General features: G+C 36.5%; 1 protein-coding gene and 1 long non-coding RNA gene across 7 annotated transcripts in view; one reads left to right on the plus strand and one right to left on the minus strand.

The window, feature by feature from the left end:
* LOC105737726 overlaps positions 1 to 18,484 on the minus strand; it is a 241,937-nt gene that overhangs the window by 193,925 nt on the left and 29,528 nt on the right. The gene's annotated exons all lie outside the window — the stretch shown is intronic.
* SCN1A (sodium voltage-gated channel alpha subunit 1) overlaps positions 3,969 to 18,484 on the plus strand; it is a 137,901-nt gene continuing 123,385 nt past the window's right edge. For all 6 annotated transcript variants that reach the window (XM_030795755.1, XM_012496538.2, XM_030795756.1 and 3 more), the window contains exon 1: positions 3,969 to 4,226. The gene's annotated coding sequence lies outside the window, so the exon portion shown is untranslated. The remainder of the gene's footprint in view (positions 4,227 to 18,484) is intronic.

The following is an 18,484-nucleotide window of genomic DNA, read 5'->3' on the forward strand; positions in this document are numbered from 1 at the left end:
TAGAAACATTTCTGCCTTAAAACTCAAATGTCATTTATAACTCTAAACAAGGGAATCCGGAACTCAAAACATAATGATTTGGCCATTACTTTGGGAAATTTTTGGCTAAAAATTAAGAATGGCTTCCTTCTCCTTGGCAGGCATAAAGTTAATTAATAAATTCTCTTTATAAGGCAGCTGGTTGAAGTTTCAGAACTCCACAACTCCAGGAGATAGACATTTGAAAGAATGTTTTTGATAACAAATTACCTTTATTTTCTATGCAAGAAAATATTAAAGAATATTCAGATACTAATTACACTAATTCCTCAGCCTTCTGATAATGAGGTAGTTCTCTCTTTGAACTCTTTCAAGATCTAATGGCATCAAGAGACTCTCCTTTATGTCGTAAAACTAACAGACAAAATTACCTGGCGCAGCTTTTTCCACCTGAGTGACCTCACTCTCTCTTTAATACCCAAAATCTATTGACAGAGATGATGTTCCATTATAATATTCCCTTATATGTTTTGGCACTGAGCAGTGCAACTGACAGAGCTATAACAAAGTTACAACCACATTCTCAGGACAGAGACAGAGTCTTACAAAGACTAAATGACATCTTACGCTTTCATTCTCTTTCCCTTGTTAGGAACTCTCATAAAAAAGCCACAGCCACGCCCCCTCAGCCTGTTTAGCAAGTCCATGCATTCACAGATTGAAGTATTGTCACCTAGGAAGTGGGCAGCTAATTTTTTCCAACTTCTGAAACAAGTTTACAAAGGGTTTCCTGGAATGGCTAACTTTACCAATGAGGGCGGAGGAAGATTACTTTTTCGTTTTTTGAAGTTGGAAACGTAACAGTGAGAAAGAGACAAAATTATCTCTCAATAAATTAATCTACAAAAAAATAAATAAAATGCAAAGCTGGTTCCACAGGGAGTTTACATTCTGGGAGCCAAATAAGATACATATATTAAACTCTTAGCACAAGGTCAAATGAGACAACTATAGTAGCGACATAGGGTAGCACAGAGTTTTGTTTTAATATCTTTTGCTAACTTTAAAAAATAAATATGTGATTTTAAGTGCATATTACACTAATTTAATAAAAATCTCATATTTTGCCTTTATGCTCAGTCTTAAACATGGAATATTTAAAGTTACTAATACTGTAAAACTGCTTCAGCTCTGATGAATGAAATGTCTGTGTACAGAATGATGAGTTGTTAGTTAATAGTACTCTTTGGGCCATGCTTGGGATATTGGCCTTTTCTAGGAGTCTGTATGAGAATAGCCATTTATCTCCTTATGCTCAATGCTTTCAACTTGTCAAATGACCATGTTTCATAAGATAAAACTTAAAATTGTTTTGTTCCATAATTAACAAAAGAAAAAAGAATTCTATCTGCTGAGAAAATAGAAAAGACATTGGAGAAGAGAGAATATTTGACCCAGACATTTAAAATATCAGTCGAATTTGCTACGTGTAGATGGATGAAAGGTCTGCCAAGAGAAGTGAAGGTTGTGAAGAAAGACATGGAGGCGGAAGAAGGGTAGCGTGCACACTGAATGCATTGTGCCTTTCCATATGACTGACATGTCAATGTGAACTCCACAAAGGGAGGGTTTTGATCTGGTTTGTTTGCTGATGTTACTTAAGTACCTGGAAAAGTGCCTGGCATATATCAGGTGCATGAAGAAGTGAATAAATGAAGTGTCAGATGCCCAGAATATGAATAATACTTGACAGATGCAGTACTGGCAGCTTCCTTGAAGCTAACGAAGTGGTTAGGACTCCATAGTTCAACGGAAACCAAGTTCACTTAAGCAAAAATGGAGTTTGAGTTTATCATGGAACTCAACGTCAAGAAAGTGTTTGGATCTTGAGTAGACTGGAGGTGGAAACAGAAACACCATTGGGAACCCAGGGAGTTTTCTGGCTCTGTCTTTTGTCACTTCTTCCTCCACATCTGTGTGGCTGGTGCTATCTCAGTATCCTGGTCCACCTGGTCCTGAGTCCCCAAGGTGAGGGAAGGCTGACTCCACAGCTGCCAGAATCACATGTAGTGGCTCTCTTTGACCAGGTCAGCTGCATAGATACCCTCTCTTGCTCCAGTCCTCTGTAGCAAGAGGGTAGGTTTACCACTAAGGATCAGGGGAGAAGGACTATTGGGGGAATTGGTAAGAGCAGACACTCAGAAAAATTGGCACCTATAATATGCAATTAGAATTCATTAAAACATGTGGCCAGGGATGTTCTTATTTTGTATTTCTACATATCTAAACTCTAAGTACTATTCATATGGAATATATTATTCTAAAAAAATTGCCTGTTAGTTCACGCAGTTCCCACTCTCTTTTCATCTCTAACATCTTGGTAATCGTTTACCAGTTGATCACCTGTCTCCTCAGTTCTTTCAACTTTGCCCTGACTCTACCAGATACTGGGCAACATCATTTCCCAGACACTGAGTGACTTCAAATGAATGTGTTCATGCTACTCCAACTGGCTTTTGGGAAAGCACTGGATAGAGTTTTTTGAGCTGGAGCAGGAAATTATCTTACTTAATTTCTTTCTTTTATAGATAAAAAGATGGATCCACAAGATGGACCCATCGGTCCATAATTAAGGGCTAGTAAATGTTTTGTAAACATAGATATCAAAATTACTTTTCTGTGATTCTAGAACAGGAAAAAAATGGTGAACTTTTAGGTATGTTGCAAAGAACAATGGATTATTCTTTGGGCTCTTGGGACCAACAGCCTTAGTTTTATTGCTTTGCAAGCTATGTGGCCTTGAATAAACCTCAATAAGGCTCAGAAAGCTTCAGTGTTCTCAAGTATAAATAGGAATAACTATAATATAATAACATCAATAGTATTTATCTCACCATCCTGTAATAAGGAAGAGAATGAATAAATATTGAAGGTTATATTGATAAATGATAAAACACATGCAAAGATTGTAATAAGAAGTGTGTTAGGTGGCAAAAGAAAAATAATGAGGATGAAATATTTACTTCCAATGACTAATCTACACATAATCGTGATGTTATGTATGACTGAATGTTTAAGGCTGATTCCATTTTAGAATACAATATATAACATAAAAAGCTCTACTCTCAGTTCCGAGAGTTATAATTAGTTTAGCATGGATTTTCATTGTCTTAGAAAAAACTGATATTCATGGTTTTTATAATTCTATCTTTGGGTAATAGGCAATTGGACTCTCTTTCTATATATATTTGCTTATTAAAATGGGTTATTATAATTAAGCTTCAGGTTGTGTCCACAAGATGGCAAAACATTGGAGTAAAATATAGTAAAACCATCGAAATTTAGAGTGGGTTGAAAGTCTTGTTTAATCTCTAATTACAGATGAAGATAGTAAGAATGTAAATGTCCATAGAAGACTTTAGTGGCTTTCTTAAAGGCATGTGTTCATCAGTGTTGAACTTGAAGTAAAACTCACATTTTGTGACTCTGAGCTGTTCACTATAATATGAAACCTACTGCTAAAACACAATATTAAAATAATAATTTGAAGCCATAGATCTGTAATAAAGGGCCACCTGATTGTCTCCTGGTGGAATAAAAAGACAAAGTTTTATTTATAAGATATATAATTTTTATAGATAACAATGATTCATATTAGGAATAAAGTAACAGTTTCAAACTAAAATAATGCTAAAGTTTTTCTCATACTACTTGAAAATAGCTATATTTACTTTCAAACTTTTTCCTCTTTGAGTCATTAGTTTCACGATATTATATAGCAATAGGGAATGAAAGAAAAGCAAGGAGAAGCAATACTGGGAGATTACAGAGAAGAAAGGAAAAAAGGCTGAGAGAAAAGAGGTTGAGGAAGAAATCATAAATCTGGATTGTGAGAAAGTGTTTAATATTTAGCCACTAGATGGCGATGTAATGTAAGGTGCTGTCTGGACTTTTTTTTTTTTTTTTGAAACAAGCTATTTGCTGATTTGTATTAGGTACCATAGAGAGAGGCGAGGATGAAGCCGAGAGGATACTGCAGAGGTCTCTGGTGCATGTGTGTATGTGTGCGTTTGTGTGTGTTTGTGTGTCTGTGTGTTCTGCCCCAGTGAGACTGCAGCCTTTGTAAATACTTTGTCACCTTTTGCAAGAAGGAATCTGAACAATTGCAACTGAAGGCACATTGTTATCATCTCGTCTTTGGGTGATGCTGTTCCTCACTGCAGATGGATAATTTTCCTTTTAATCAGGTAAGCCATCTAATTGTTTCATCTTGATTTTAAGTTTATTCATTCCAGTTATTCCTTTGGAAAAAGAGTCCATGGAAATTCAGTTTGGGCAGAGCAGGAAGTCCATTTTTGTATATGTATTCAGACCAACTGTCCCCCTCCTCCCTCTCCTCCTCTTCTCCTCCTCTCCCCTCCCCCCTCCTCTCTCAACCTTCCATGAACTGAAATCAGGTTTGTTTTGCAGTTCAGCATTTTGATAGAAGATAGGATTCTTTGGCCTGAAATAGCTTGGCATCTGGCCAGTTCTTGCCTTTGCTTGCCTTCATCCTATTCAAGGTCCCTTTTGATCCTGTTGAAGCCCCCTCCTTCACTGATGCTTTGGAAGTGGACTAGTTGGCTGGGAATAGAGGTCACATTGTTCTTAAGGACGGAGCAAAAATTAGATCTCAGTTTTAACTCCAAAGGAAGAAAGAAGGCAGTGGGGCTGCTGCCAGAGCCTAGCATTGCAGGGGTATTCAGCTTCCTGAGGCTGAGGCTGGGCTTTTGAGAAGAAATGCCTCATGCCTTGAACAAGGAAGGGGCAATGATTTTTCCCCCCAACTCCTATTGAGCCACACTAAAAAAGGAGCTTGAGCGACGTGGTAAAGAGTCCCCTTTTCCATGCAATGCCAAATAGGAAACATTGACTTACTTTTACTTAGACAGAGGTCACAACCAGCAATGATACTGCAGATACTGCTCAGTTCCTAGTGTGAACCGTCTTGCTTTTCAGAACAGTATAAGAATTATTTCTGGGTAGAGGTGAGGCTTGTCCAAACATCTTTGCTATCATGGATTTCCTGACTCCTACCTGTTTTAGGTATGTGTTTAAAGACCCGACCCACTTGCTGCGTTTACTTCTCATTTCTTTTTGTTCTCTTTGATTACTCACTGGTGATTTTTAACAAATTGGTCTGGATTGGTGGGTAGGTGCTTTTCACCTGTCCAATGCAACAATTAAGTCAAGGCAGGGTATATTACTGTCAATATGTGCATGTGACTAAATATTTTTGAGTGCAGTAGCAAACTTGCAAATTGCCAAGTGCTGTTGCTATCACACCTATAAAATGTGGCTTCTTCTTCTATGGATTCTTCTTCTATGGAACCTATGCAGGTTCACGTGGTATTTCTGATGCGCTAGTATAGTAACAGAACATATTTCTCCAAAAAGCACTTTAAATCATCCCAAGAGGATGTTGCCAGACAGGAATAGGAAAATTCCATGCTGAGGTTGGTGATTCCTGCTTTAGTTTCTCCTGCTCAGAGAAGTGGGTAGCTTACCTTTCCTATTTGCTGCAATACCTGGCACGCCGGGGTGATGCAACTGGGAGCTTCTGCACGTTCGCGGGGTGTCTGACACTCTTCTTTCCCTCAGCTGTGCATTTCAGGAGAGTAACTGTGGTGAAAAACTCCTTTAAAACTCTCTTTTATGATTGTCGCTTTTGTAATTGCTATGAAGCAATTACAAAATCACATCTCTCTTCTAGGAGGAGTTTTGCAATTTAGGCCTTCCTTCACAAAGCTCCTGGAAGAGATTTTTAGCTGGTGTCTATTTTAGGAACATAATGTGTAGACAGGAATGAATGGCCACAGAGATTTACGGGAAACCAATTTCTTGGAGAGGGTGAGGTAACATTATAAACCACTAGAAGAGAGCACAAGTGGCTGGTTATATCACATGGACCCAGCAATGGAATTAGTTTTCATTAAACTCACTGTAACTCATTTGTGTGGCTGTTTTCCCTCCTCCCTTCACATTGTTTGCATGTTTTGTTTCAAATATCTATATAGGAGGCCAGAATACCCAGAGCGCTCATACTGGTAAAAATAACACATTGGATTTTGCTGCCAATACTGACAGGCTTGGTTTACATGCCCCCTCTTGCTGGGAAATGTGCTGTCTGGAGACTCATTTATTATGGTAATTTCTCTTTAAGACATGGCAGGAGGGATTGTCCATCTATGGGTTGGGGCAAGGGGGGGCACAATTGGAGGCCTAGTTAATTATACAGTATTCAAGAAGGCGCTGAGGAGCTCAGTCAGGATTCTGCCGTACCAACCAGACATACCAGGGGCAACCAGACCCACTAGAGACCCAAAGTAAACTCTATCACCACCAACAGAGGAAGCCAGTAAGAAACATTCTAGTTCCTTGTTTAGAGGGTACTATCAGGGAATCCAGAGATTCAGAGAGGGTAAACAGCAGAGCACCTCATCTGGGAATTGCTGACGAAGAAGAGAAAATGTGGGGCTTGCTTGGTGTTACCTCTAGGACGTCACCAACCAGACATTTCTCAAGGGTTTATGTCGGTGTAAGCCTGACAGTGACACACAAAAGCATCCCTCCAAAATTCAGCCTGGGGACCTTGAAAAGTATTGCTTTCTCCCTGGGCAGTTGGAGAGGCTCAACCTACTACTTTCTCCCTGTACTCGCCAAAGGGCACAAAGCCTACTCTCTTCCAGCTACCTCAGAATGGGGAGGGTGGGAGAAACAGATCCCAGAGAAGGGTGGGGAGAGAATCAGCAATTGAAGGTCCTGTACAGTCACCCTCAGGGTCAATGGGGCTGTGCTCTGTGAGGTTATCACTTCCTTTTCAAATTCTAATTAGTGAATGAAGCATGGTCCCCAGCTCAATTGAGATTGCATTAGTTTAGGGTAGGATGGGAAGAAATTTATTCTCATTGCATTTGCGATCAGAAAAAGAAGTTGTGACAAAATTCCCCAAGCTGCCCCAAAGTTTGCTTTTCCAACCTTTAAATTTTGTCCACATTCCTAGATTTCCATTTATTAATTGTTTTATTTATCAGAAACATATAGCATTTACTCTGTGCCAGCCACTATCCTAAGCAGTACTTTGCAAATATGATCTCATTTAACCCTATAAGGTAGGTACTATTGTTAATTTTACAGGTGACAAAACCAAGGCACAGTGAGGTTCAATTAACTTGCTCGGTTATACAGTTAGTAAGTGGCAGAATCCAAGCAATCCAGCCACACCGTGGCCATGGCGTCTGTGCTCTTGATATTTGCTCATCATCCATGTGATGGTAGAGCTACAGCTCAGCCAAGAGACTCAGGACTCAAGTTAGGTGCAGTCGTACATGCGAGCTGTAATTCATCTGCTTTCTGACATGCCAAAATTCCAGAAATAGTTTGGCTTAGAATGATTACCCAAATCCACTCCATTGTTTTGTTTGTTTGTTGTTTTTTTGAGACAGAGTCTCACTCTGTCACCCAGGCTGGAGTGCAGTGGCACGTTCTTGGCTCATTGCAATTTCTGCCCCCCGAGTTGAAGTGATTCTCCTGGCTCAGCCTCCCGAGTAGCTAGGACTACAGGCAAGTGTCACCACATCTGGATAATTTTTGTATTTTGTAGACATGGGGTTTCACTATGTTGGCCAGGCTAGTCTCAATCTCCTGATCTCAAGTGATCTGCCTGCCTCAGCCTCCCAAAGTGCTGGGATTATAGGAATGAGCCATCACACCCAGCTATTTGTTAAAAAAAAAAAAAAAAAAAAAAAAAAAAAAGCTCTCCTGTACAATAGAAGATAGAAGGGTCTGTGTTCTAAGTGCAGGAATGTGGTGAATAAAGCAAAATTCCTACCCACATGCAGCTTTCAGTCTGGTGATAGAGTTAGACAGTAGGCAAATCAATGTGCAAAGAAATGTCAGTAAATTTAAGTTCTTTGAAGAAAACTAATGCAAGATAAAGAGATAGTGAGGATGAGAGGGGCATGCAAAGAGAAAATAATGAAAGAGGTGGAGAAAGTGTTTTTTTAAGCAGAAATCTGAATGAGGCCAATGATGGAGTGAATCAAAGGTCCTAAAGGGTGAAGTGCCTCACAGGTATGAAGAGTGGCACAAACCTTGTGGGTGATCCTGAAAGTAGAAGAAACAAACAGAAATAGCACCATAGAGGTGTGCAGCCAGGTCTGTGGAATCTCAGAGATTGGGCTTAGGGCTCTAGTTGCCCCCGACTTTTATAAAAAACAAATCAAAGAGTTATATCAAATAAATTTAAAACATTTAATGTTAACAAGTTATTAGGTTTAAAAAAACATCAATCAGTCATTCTCACCAAAAAAGTTTTGACAGTTTGTAAAGTTCTCTGAAAAAATGCTGCAGTTCCTAGAATGCAAAAAAATTGCCTCAAAAATGTTGAAAAGGACTGGTCCAAAGGTAGTGAGTTATCTCAGTTGATTGTTCTCAGTCAGTTACAGATCAAACTCCTTGTTTTACTCTTTCCCCTCTTCTCACTACTGCTCTTGACTAGTCTAAAAACTTTTTTAAAAATTAAAAAATGTTGAAAAGGTACTATTTGATGAAAAAAATTGAATGAGATCATTGGTTAGAATGATATAGTCACCCAGTCAGTTTTTCTTCCTCCAGAAATGATAAACTGACCAGGTGCAGGCAAGAAACAGACACTAAGGATGAAAAAACAGTGTTTACATCCCCCATAGTGACCAGGGCACAGGAGCTGCTCAGAGGGATTTGAACAAATCTTTTTTTTTTTTTGCAAATGAATGAGTAGGAATGTGATTTCAAAATAATTTGATAAACATCAGCTTTCATTTTCATCTATGTTACAACTTTTGTTATCATATTTTTATTCCTTCAAGACTCACATTCCAATGGTTTATCTTTTTATATTTTCTTCACTATTTGCTTCCCCTCATTCTCAGTTACCTATGGACACTGTAGTTCTTCTCTGGAAAATGTGAATTTGCTTTTCTTCTAACTTAGAATCAACCTGACGTTTTAGCTTTTCTCTGTAAATGTTCAAAATCTTTGCCTTCTCATATTGCCTGTTTCTCCTTTGGTGCTCTACCTACAACTTAGATTTAATTTTGATGAAGAATCTACTCTAATTTTTTTTCTTTTGTCACTTGTGCTTTTAGTCTCATGTATAAGAAACCATTGCCTAATCTGAGGTCATAAAAATTTACTTGCATTATTTTTCAGCTAGTTGTATAATTTTAGCTCTTACATTTAGATCTAGGATTCATTCTGAGTCAACTTTTTGCATATAATGTGAGGTAGGGGTTCAGCATTACTCTTTTGTTTGTTCATATCTAGTTGTCCCAGCACCATGTGTTGAAAAGACAATTCTTTCCCCAGTGAATTGCCTTATTAACATTGTTGTCCATGCGTTTATGATTTTAGCATCAATTATTCCTTACAGTGGGTACTAGGGATGTATCTTTTAAGAAAAGGTCAGTGAGATTCTTTGTTCTTGAGAATCCACATAACTTTAAAGAATCAGAAAACTGGTCCATATACCCTTAACTATTAAACACATTACTGATCTAACTTCACGACAAAATGTTTCTTATCATTATTGGAAACTTACTCATTTGTGACTCCACTGAAAATTTAAGGAGATAATGAGCAAATATTTCCAGGGAAAGGTTATATTTATTCCAAAGAAACATATTGCATATTGCACGTGCTTTCCCAAAGTTACACAAATATTATCCATGTTCTTTGTGATATATGTTGCTAGTATGCTTTTGTTTCACAGATACCATTGGGGAAACTATTGAACTTGAGATAGAGGTGTGCCATTCAAATAGGGTTGGTTTCCGTGTTAGTCAACTTGGGCTACCATGACAAAGTACCACAGACTGGGTGGCTTAAATAACAGTATCTATCACAGTTCTGGAGGCTCAAAGTTCAAGAACAAGGTGCTGGGAAGTTTGGTGTCTTCTAAGGCCTGTCTCCTTGGCTTGCTGATGTCTGTCTTTTCCTCTGTGCATTCCTGGTGCCTCTTTCGTGTCTAAATTTCATCTTCTTTTAAGGACACCAGTCATACTGGATTGTGGTTCACCCTAAAGGTCTCATTTCACTTAACCGCCTCTTCAAAGGCTCTAACTCCTAACACAGTCACATTCTGAGGTACAGGAGTTTGGGACTCCAACATATGGATTTGGGGAGGATACAATTCAGCCCCTAACAGTTGTCTTTGGCAATACTTATGACTACTAAAATCATAAGCAAAGAAGGTTAAATTGATATGTTTTTTGTTGTTGATGAAACTGTTGTGGTTATTTTATAAATGATGGATTTTCATTATTCATACCCTCCTCCTACTGGATAATAATGAGTTATCTGTGTATGTGTTAAGTTTCTAATAAAGGCAATTAATTAGGTTTGTAATTACAGGCATGATGACTAACAAAGTGGGGGCAGAAGTAAAATGATGGTGACATTGATTCCACTGCTGTGCCTATAATGTCACATTTACATTCATGATCTGTGATAAGAATTAAGGTGCTCATTTATTTCAATGAGGAAAGTGACAGAAAAGGATATAAAATTAGGAATTCATGGGGAATTGGTAAAAAAAAAATTAAAGTATTACAATAAGTAACTGAAACTGACTCAGGTTAATTTAAGTATAAAAGCAATGTCTTCAAAAGATATTACAGTTCACAGAGTTAAGGGGTAGCTACAACCTAGACTGAAAAATGCCAGGAGCAGAGAAAACTGTAAGAGCAGATAGCCCAGTTGGTGGACTTTTTGGTTGTTTCTGTAAGGTGCTGTAATCTAGAATGAATCAGCTCAAATGCTTTCAGGCTCTTTTTCTTCCTTTCTCTTTTTTCTTTTTTTTCGTGACATTCATGTTTAAGACCAAAATTCCAGGAAGTAAACATCTGGTTGGTCAAGTTCGGGTCATGAATCTGATCCTTTTAGTTCACAGTAAACTTAACTAACAGTTCCTTGACTGACATTTCCACCAAACTATCCCCATGTAGGAAAATTAATTCAACCCAAACAAAATTGGAGAGATTAACAACAGTCTACATAGGCCAGATACAGTGGCTCAAACCTGTAATTCCAGCACTTTGGAAGGCCAAGGTGGGTGGGTCACCTGAGGTCAGGAGTTTGGGACCAGCCTGGCCAACATGGTGAAACCCTGTCTCTACTAAAAATACAAAAAAATTAGCCAGGCATGGTGGTGTGCACCTGTAGTCCCAGCTACTCAGGAGGCTGAGCCAGGAGAATCACTTGAACCCGGGAGGTGGAGGTTGCAGTGAGCCGAGATCATGCCACTGCACTCCAGCCTGGCGCCTGGATGACAGAGCAAGACTCTGTCTCAAAAAAAAGCAAAGCAAAGAAAAGAAAAAAGAAAACAGTCTACATACACAATGTTGAAGGTTGAAAGAATGGCTAAATAAATCATAGTCTATGCAAATGATGAAATATTATAGTGCCATTAAACATAATGTTTCAAGGAATATTTAATTCTATGTAAAACTGCCCAGGATATAATGGTATATTAAAAAGTACCATACAAATATATACATATCTAGGATGGCCCCAATTATGGAAAAAAAAACAAACATGTTTTGGCTTAGAAAAAGCCCTGCAGATAATATAATAGTTATCTCAGATTTATAGAATTAGGATTTCTGTTTTCTTCTTTATAAAGTTTTTGTTTTAAAAAATAGAATATTACATCTTATTTTTTCTTATAACAAAAGTAATATATAAAGGAAAAGGAACATAAAGTACATAAAAAAAGGAACATAAAGTGCATAAAACAAAAAACATTTTTTAAAATAGAATATTACATCTTATTTTTCTTATGACAAAAGTAATACATAAAGCAAAAGTAATTCATAAAGCAAAAAAGAAAATATAAATTAATAAAGATGATGAAATAACTTGCAATTTTACACAACAAAATTATTATTGTTAATAATTTATTTTTTCAAATGCTTTGGTATTGTTTCTTACCAATTTGGTATTGTTTTGGTATGTTTTCTTAAAAAAAGGTCCAAAATAAACATATGTTGCCTTAAAAACTAGAATAAAATTTAGTGTACATTAGTTTTCAAATAGAATTTAGTAAATCTGTTTCATGCAAAGATACTCATTGTATCTTTAATCAAAATGGTAAATTTAGTCTAAATTATTGATGAAACAATTGAATGAATATTTTATCTTTTGGAATATTAATAAAATTAGGCCACAAACCTTGTATAATAAAAGTCCAATATTTTGAAAATGTTGTAACAATGGAAAAGCTTTGGGAATCGGTCTAATATAAAATTAGACTTGAAATAGCAAATTGGTGGTGTTCTGAAAATCATGTTACTTGGTAACCTAAGTTTTCTCTTTAGAACTCAGCATAAATTTTAAGAAATTTATCTTATATTTATAAAACATCTACTATTTGCAATGGGTTGTTTCGGCAAAACTTGACCTCAAGTTGAACATTTGAGAACACTGAAGAATAAATAAGAAGCATCTGTAAATACTGACATAGTATATCCTTAAATTTTTAAACTACTTAGAACCAAATTCATCAAGTTGGCAAAATGAAGTTACTAGATTATCAAATGGAATGGCAAGTGAAAATGAGCCAGAGGTGGCAGAATGGAGTAAGAAGGGTAATTATTAGGCAATGCTGCATTTGGAGATGTGAAATTATAAGTGTTGAGGATGTGAGGAAAGAAATCTGTGTGAGGAGAAATAGATTATTAATGATGTAACTTAGTAACATCAGATCAGGGGTCCCCAAACCCTGAGCCATGGACCAGTACTGGTCCCTGGCCTGTTAGGAACTGGGTCGCACAGCAGGAGGTGAGCAGTGGGCCAGGGAGCATTACAGCCTGAGCTCTGCCTCCTGTCAGATCAGTGGCAGCATTAGATTCTCATAGGAGCACAAACCCTATTGTGAACTGTGCATGCACAGGATTTAGGTTGTACGCTCCTTATGAGATTCCAATGCCAGCCCCCACTCCCCACAATGTCCGTGAAACAACTGTCTTCCACAAAACCGGTCCCTGGTGCCAAAAAGGTTGGGGACTCCTTATCTAGATTATTGTAAAGCAAATATTCATAATTTTAAGATTAAAGAAAAAATCCAATAAAGATGAGAAACCAGATCTCAGAGTTTCCAGTTACATATTCATAGAGGAAAGAAAGCTAAGAGAATTCTGTCATATACATATTTCAATCTAAGAAATTCAGTGGATTTGAAAATCCTGGAAAGAGTTACTTTGAGACTTCACAAATGCTACCAGGCAGCAGTTTTGATATTACCCTGGAATGTGATATGCCACTTAAAAAGGCCAGTAGTATTTTGGGCTATGTATGTCAGTGTGTTGGGACAAAACCAAGGAGAAAACAGACCAGTGTCAGGTCTAGAATGCCATCATTTCAGTGCCACCTGGGCCTCAGCGTTTCTGGTTTCAGGTGATTTGAGGAGTCTGTGAGGTCACACAATAATATTTAAGACCTTTAAAGGGTCAATCAACTTGTACAAATGAAGGCAAGAGTGCCTTTGGAAGACATTCCAAAAACGAAGTTTGAGCATACTTAAGAAGAATCTGGCCACTGCACTCCAGCCTGGGCAACAGAGTGAGACGCCGTCTCAAAAAAACAAACAAACAAACAAACAAAAGACACTAAACAGAAATCAGTAAGCAAAGAAAAAGAAAATAGGAGTGTGATTTTTCTCCCTGAAATCTCTGTGGAATAGCAAAAAGTGGAATCTTGACTGTACTTTCTCTGGGACCAAACTTTATCTTACTCTCCCTGACTCTCTCTCTCTCTTTTTCATTCCTGGGCATTTTGTTTTACTCTGTTTTTGCATACTCTGCTGATTTCTAACCCTCCTTCCATTCACTAACATATAAAAAAAAATTTTCACAGTCATGTTCTCAGAATGTTCATAGTCTGATGCATATAGAATATAATCTAAAAAATCAAAAAATTCTTTTTTTTTTTTTTTTTTTGAGACAGAGTCTCACTCTGTTGCCCAGGCTGGAGTGCAGTGGTGTGATCTCAGCTCACTGCAACCTCTGCCTCCTGGGTTCAAGCAATTCTGTTGCCTCAGCCTCCTGAGTAGCTGGGATTACAGGCGTACACCACCACACCCAGCTAATTTTTGTATTTTTAGTAGAGATGGGGTTTCACCATGTTGGCCAGGCTGGTCTTGAACTCCTGATCTCGTGATCCGCCTGCCTCAGCTTCCCAAAGTACTGGGATTACAGGCATGAACCTCCGTGCCCAGCCAAAAAATTCTTAATGTGATTTTAGCAGTTATTTTCAAAATGTGGTCCACAGATGCTCTTGTTCTCTTGAGACTTTTTAAATGATTCATCAGGTCCAAACTATTTTCATAATGATACAAAAACATTATTTACCTTTTTCACTGTGTTCACATTTGGAAGAACAATGAAACCCCTAGACTTAGCACTTATCAAGACAGTGACAACAAACTATACTGTCATTGTATTCTTCACTGTAATTCATTTCCAGTAAAAATAATAAATAAATGAATAAAATTAAAGCCAGTTGCACTAAAGTAATGTCTTTGATGAAACACTAAAAATTAATTTTATTTAATCTATACCATTAAGTACACATATTTTTAATATTCAGTATACATGAAGAAATGGAAAGTATACATGATTAGTATCTGCTGCGTATCAACTATGACGCTGGTTGTCTCAAGGTAAAGCACTTGTGTAGTTGTTTGAGTTGCAAGCCAAACTAGCTGTACTTCCATAGAATACTATTTTTACTTGATAAAATGACTGAGAGATAAATTGTGATTATTCAAACAGATATTGAAAAGACAAATTTTTGAAAATAAATGGAGACTGTCATTTTAAAAATACATTTGACAATATTTGTTGTCAGTGACAAAATTTGGCCTTTCAAGAGAAAATTATTATTTTGAAAAAGATGTACTGCCACCTTGAGCTCAACAGCGTCTCAAAACTTACAGGGTTTCTGATGTGATTAGTGGTAATATTAACAAATGAATAATGAAATCTTCCAATATTTTGAAGACCTGCATAACTTAGCCAAGCACTCATCTCATTAGATCTTTTTCTGTTAGAAATATGGTTATTTTCACTTGAAATTTATTTTGTTGACATGTGATTTATGATTACAATTTATAAATTTATTAATTGATGTGCTTGTGATTTTTCTACTTTCTAACATGGTAAATGGCAATACATTGAACTCATTATAAAGAATAATTTTTTGTGTCCTCCCTAATATTAACAATCAAAAGGAGTCCTGAGATAAAAAAAATTATGACAAGGATGAATTTGATAATTCAGCAGATTCTGGGACACTGAATCTGATGGATTATCAGATTATCTGATGAATTATTCAGATTAAGTTTGTTGCACTGTATTAGTTGAGATTATTATAATGCAGATAATTGAGTCTCCCAGAATTATGCAGGATAGAGAAAATATTTGTCACATTACACAAGTTAGTACATTTTTCATTACTGTAATATGAGCCGCACGTATAAGTTTTGTTCATTAAGTTCTGTGAAAAGTGAGTAAAAATTGTTGCAAATCAAATCAGAGGATTATAAAATATAAATGTTCTAATACTCTTGTTAGGACTTTCATCTTTCCTCACCTAAACCAATGTAAGAAGTTTCTATTGGTCTTTTTCTAAATGTTCACCCACTCCCTTCCCTCAATTAGAACCTGATCTCCATACTACCACCGGTGACCTTTCAAACATGTGGACCAAATCTCTACTCTTTAAGACTGTAAGTTATCTCCTGGAGTAAAAACTATTCAGTTATTCAGCATTGCTGGCTTTCATGAGCTGTCCAGGTTTATTTCTTACCCCATGGTCGATCTACCTTACCATTAGTTCTTCAGAAAGAACGAATTGCATTTCTGTGAAGACCTAAAGCTGTTTCTATCTCTAGGCCTTTGCTACTGCTTCTTTTTTTGGTGAATAGCCGTGACCCCTTCTTCCCCAAGTATGATTAATTTCCTTTTGTGTTGTGCCTAGCTCCTGTATAGACTTCTATCATCTCTCCCACTGCACTTTTTTGTGCTTATTCCCCTGTCTTCCTCTGCTATACTGTACCTTCTCTGCAATATGGTGCGGCATATTGTCTGATGTGACTAAGTCTCATTACCACTGCCTACTTCCATTTTTGGTGTCTAGGTTCTCAATAGAAATTGTTAGATGAAAACAAAACAAAACAAAAACATTTTTAGGCTTACCTTTAATATTAATACCTGACAGTTTTATATTGTATGAGATGCTTTTGCAAATACTGTTTTTGTAAAAATATACTTGAAGCATATAATAATTTAAATAATTATTTTATTTCTTATGCAAATCCCAAACTCCTATTCTAAACTCATATATACTATGAGTATTGAACTACTTATACATACTATGATTAAGCACTGCTTTTCAAAGTAATTCTGAATGCATTTTTTTCTTCAAATTATTACCTTTAGCTGTTTTTACTTATTCAACGTCTGAGAAATTTGATTACTTCTCCTTTTATCATTTTGAGGTATTCTTTTTGTTTGTTTGTTTTAGATGGAGTTTCGCTCTTGTTTCCCAGGTTGCTGGAGTGCAATGAAGTGATCTCAGCTCACTGCAACCTCCACCTCCTCGGTTCAAGCAATTCTCCTGTCTCAGCCCCCCAAGTAGCGGGGACTACAAGCATGCACCACCATACCCAGCTAATTTTTTGTATTTTTAGTAGAGATGGGGTTTCATCATGTTGACCAGGCTGATCTTGAACTCCTGACCTCAGGTGACCCACCTACTTCAGCCTCCCAAAGTTACAGGCGTGAGCCACCACGCCTAGCTTATTTTGAGGCATTCTTTGGTCTTTGCTTGAGTCTAATTATTAGAAAATTATTCAAGTACAATATTTTATAGTTATGGAATGCATTAATGATATTATAGAAAACAGAATATTTAGAAAAGCATAAAGAAGAAAATAATATTTGTGATCTCATAATCTGTGTGATTTTTCCCACAATAATAAAATATTGCTTTTAATATGTTAATATTTTGCTCTAAACCATTTCTCTTCTTGTTTGAATAATGGGATTCCTATGGTGTTTTCAATTTTGTAGCAAGTATTACATCTTAAACATTTTTTAATGCCATCAGAATAATTCAAAAGTATAATTTTAATGGCTTCATGATATTTCCTCGTAGAGTTTTACATTTATTTAATTATTCTGATAATCAAGGAAATTTTGTTTCATTTTAGTTGGATCATTACTTTTGAAGTAAATTTAAATAACACATTAAAAATACCAAGCATTTTACATTTTTATTAATAGCCAAAAGATCATCTGTTGTATAAACAGAGCCCAAAACTTAGGGTTTTCTTGATTAAGGAAAACAGAAGGCCAACGAAGTCCATGTAGTACACACAAGATATAGTCAATTAACACTTAAATCTGAAGGAAACAATTCCAGTGCATGGTTTCTTGCACTGGGCTTGTTATCGTTCTTTTTGATTCTCCTTTCTGGTCCTCACTGGGAGTAGGAATCACACAAAGAGCTTGGCTCACTACTTTCATTCACTCTCTCTTTCTCTCGTCATTTGTTCAAAATGAACCCACTTGGGCTAGTTCTTTAATATTCTCAGATGTTTTCCTGCTTTCACAAACAGGGACAAAATAATTTATATATTAACATTGAACAACTCTCTGAAAACCACTGCGTTGTTTAACTAATTTCTGATTTTTCTACCACTTTCCAGCAGTAAACAGCTTTCTTCGTAGACTTCTTGATACAAACTTTTTAAGAAATTTAAAATATACATTAAAATCTGTATTTGATGAGCATACTAAATAATATGATAGCTAGAAGGGAGGTAAGGAAGTGGTAACAGTTTTAAAGTTCTTATTTATTTTTCAAATACGAATAGTTACAGGTTTGTTATTATCTAAGAAAGAGAATTATTAATATCCTCCATGAGATCCAAGGATCACATTATATCTCAAGCCAAGGTAACATTGGAGTGTGAAAAACAATTTTAATTATTATTTTATCAATTTTAAAATTTTTTGTACATTTGTGGGGTACAAGTGCAATTTTGCTACATTGATGTATTGCATTTTGCTGAAGTTAGGGCCTTCAGTGCATCCATCACTGGAGCAATGTGCATTGTATCCACCAAGCAACCTCCTATCATCCACCCCCCTTGCACCTACTACCCTTCCAAGTCTCCATCATGTTTTATCTTAAAATGTAGTAATTCTTGCCCTCTAGCAATAACCTTGGTGTATGCATCTAATTCTCAGAGGATAATCTACAATTTCAAAACTGTAAAAGTAGCTGTTTAAAATTACAGCAAACCTGTTATTTTATTTTATATTTATGATTAGTATATATATCGGTTGCTCAAGCTAAAAGACAAATGACAGGAAACATTTGAATCAATAGCATTCTTTTAGTTATTATGGTAATATTCATA

This window comes from Nomascus leucogenys, chromosome 17 (genome assembly GCF_006542625.1).
Source record: "Nomascus leucogenys isolate Asia chromosome 17, Asia_NLE_v1, whole genome shotgun sequence".
Taxonomy (NCBI): Eukaryota; Metazoa; Chordata; class Mammalia; order Primates; family Hylobatidae; genus Nomascus; species Nomascus leucogenys.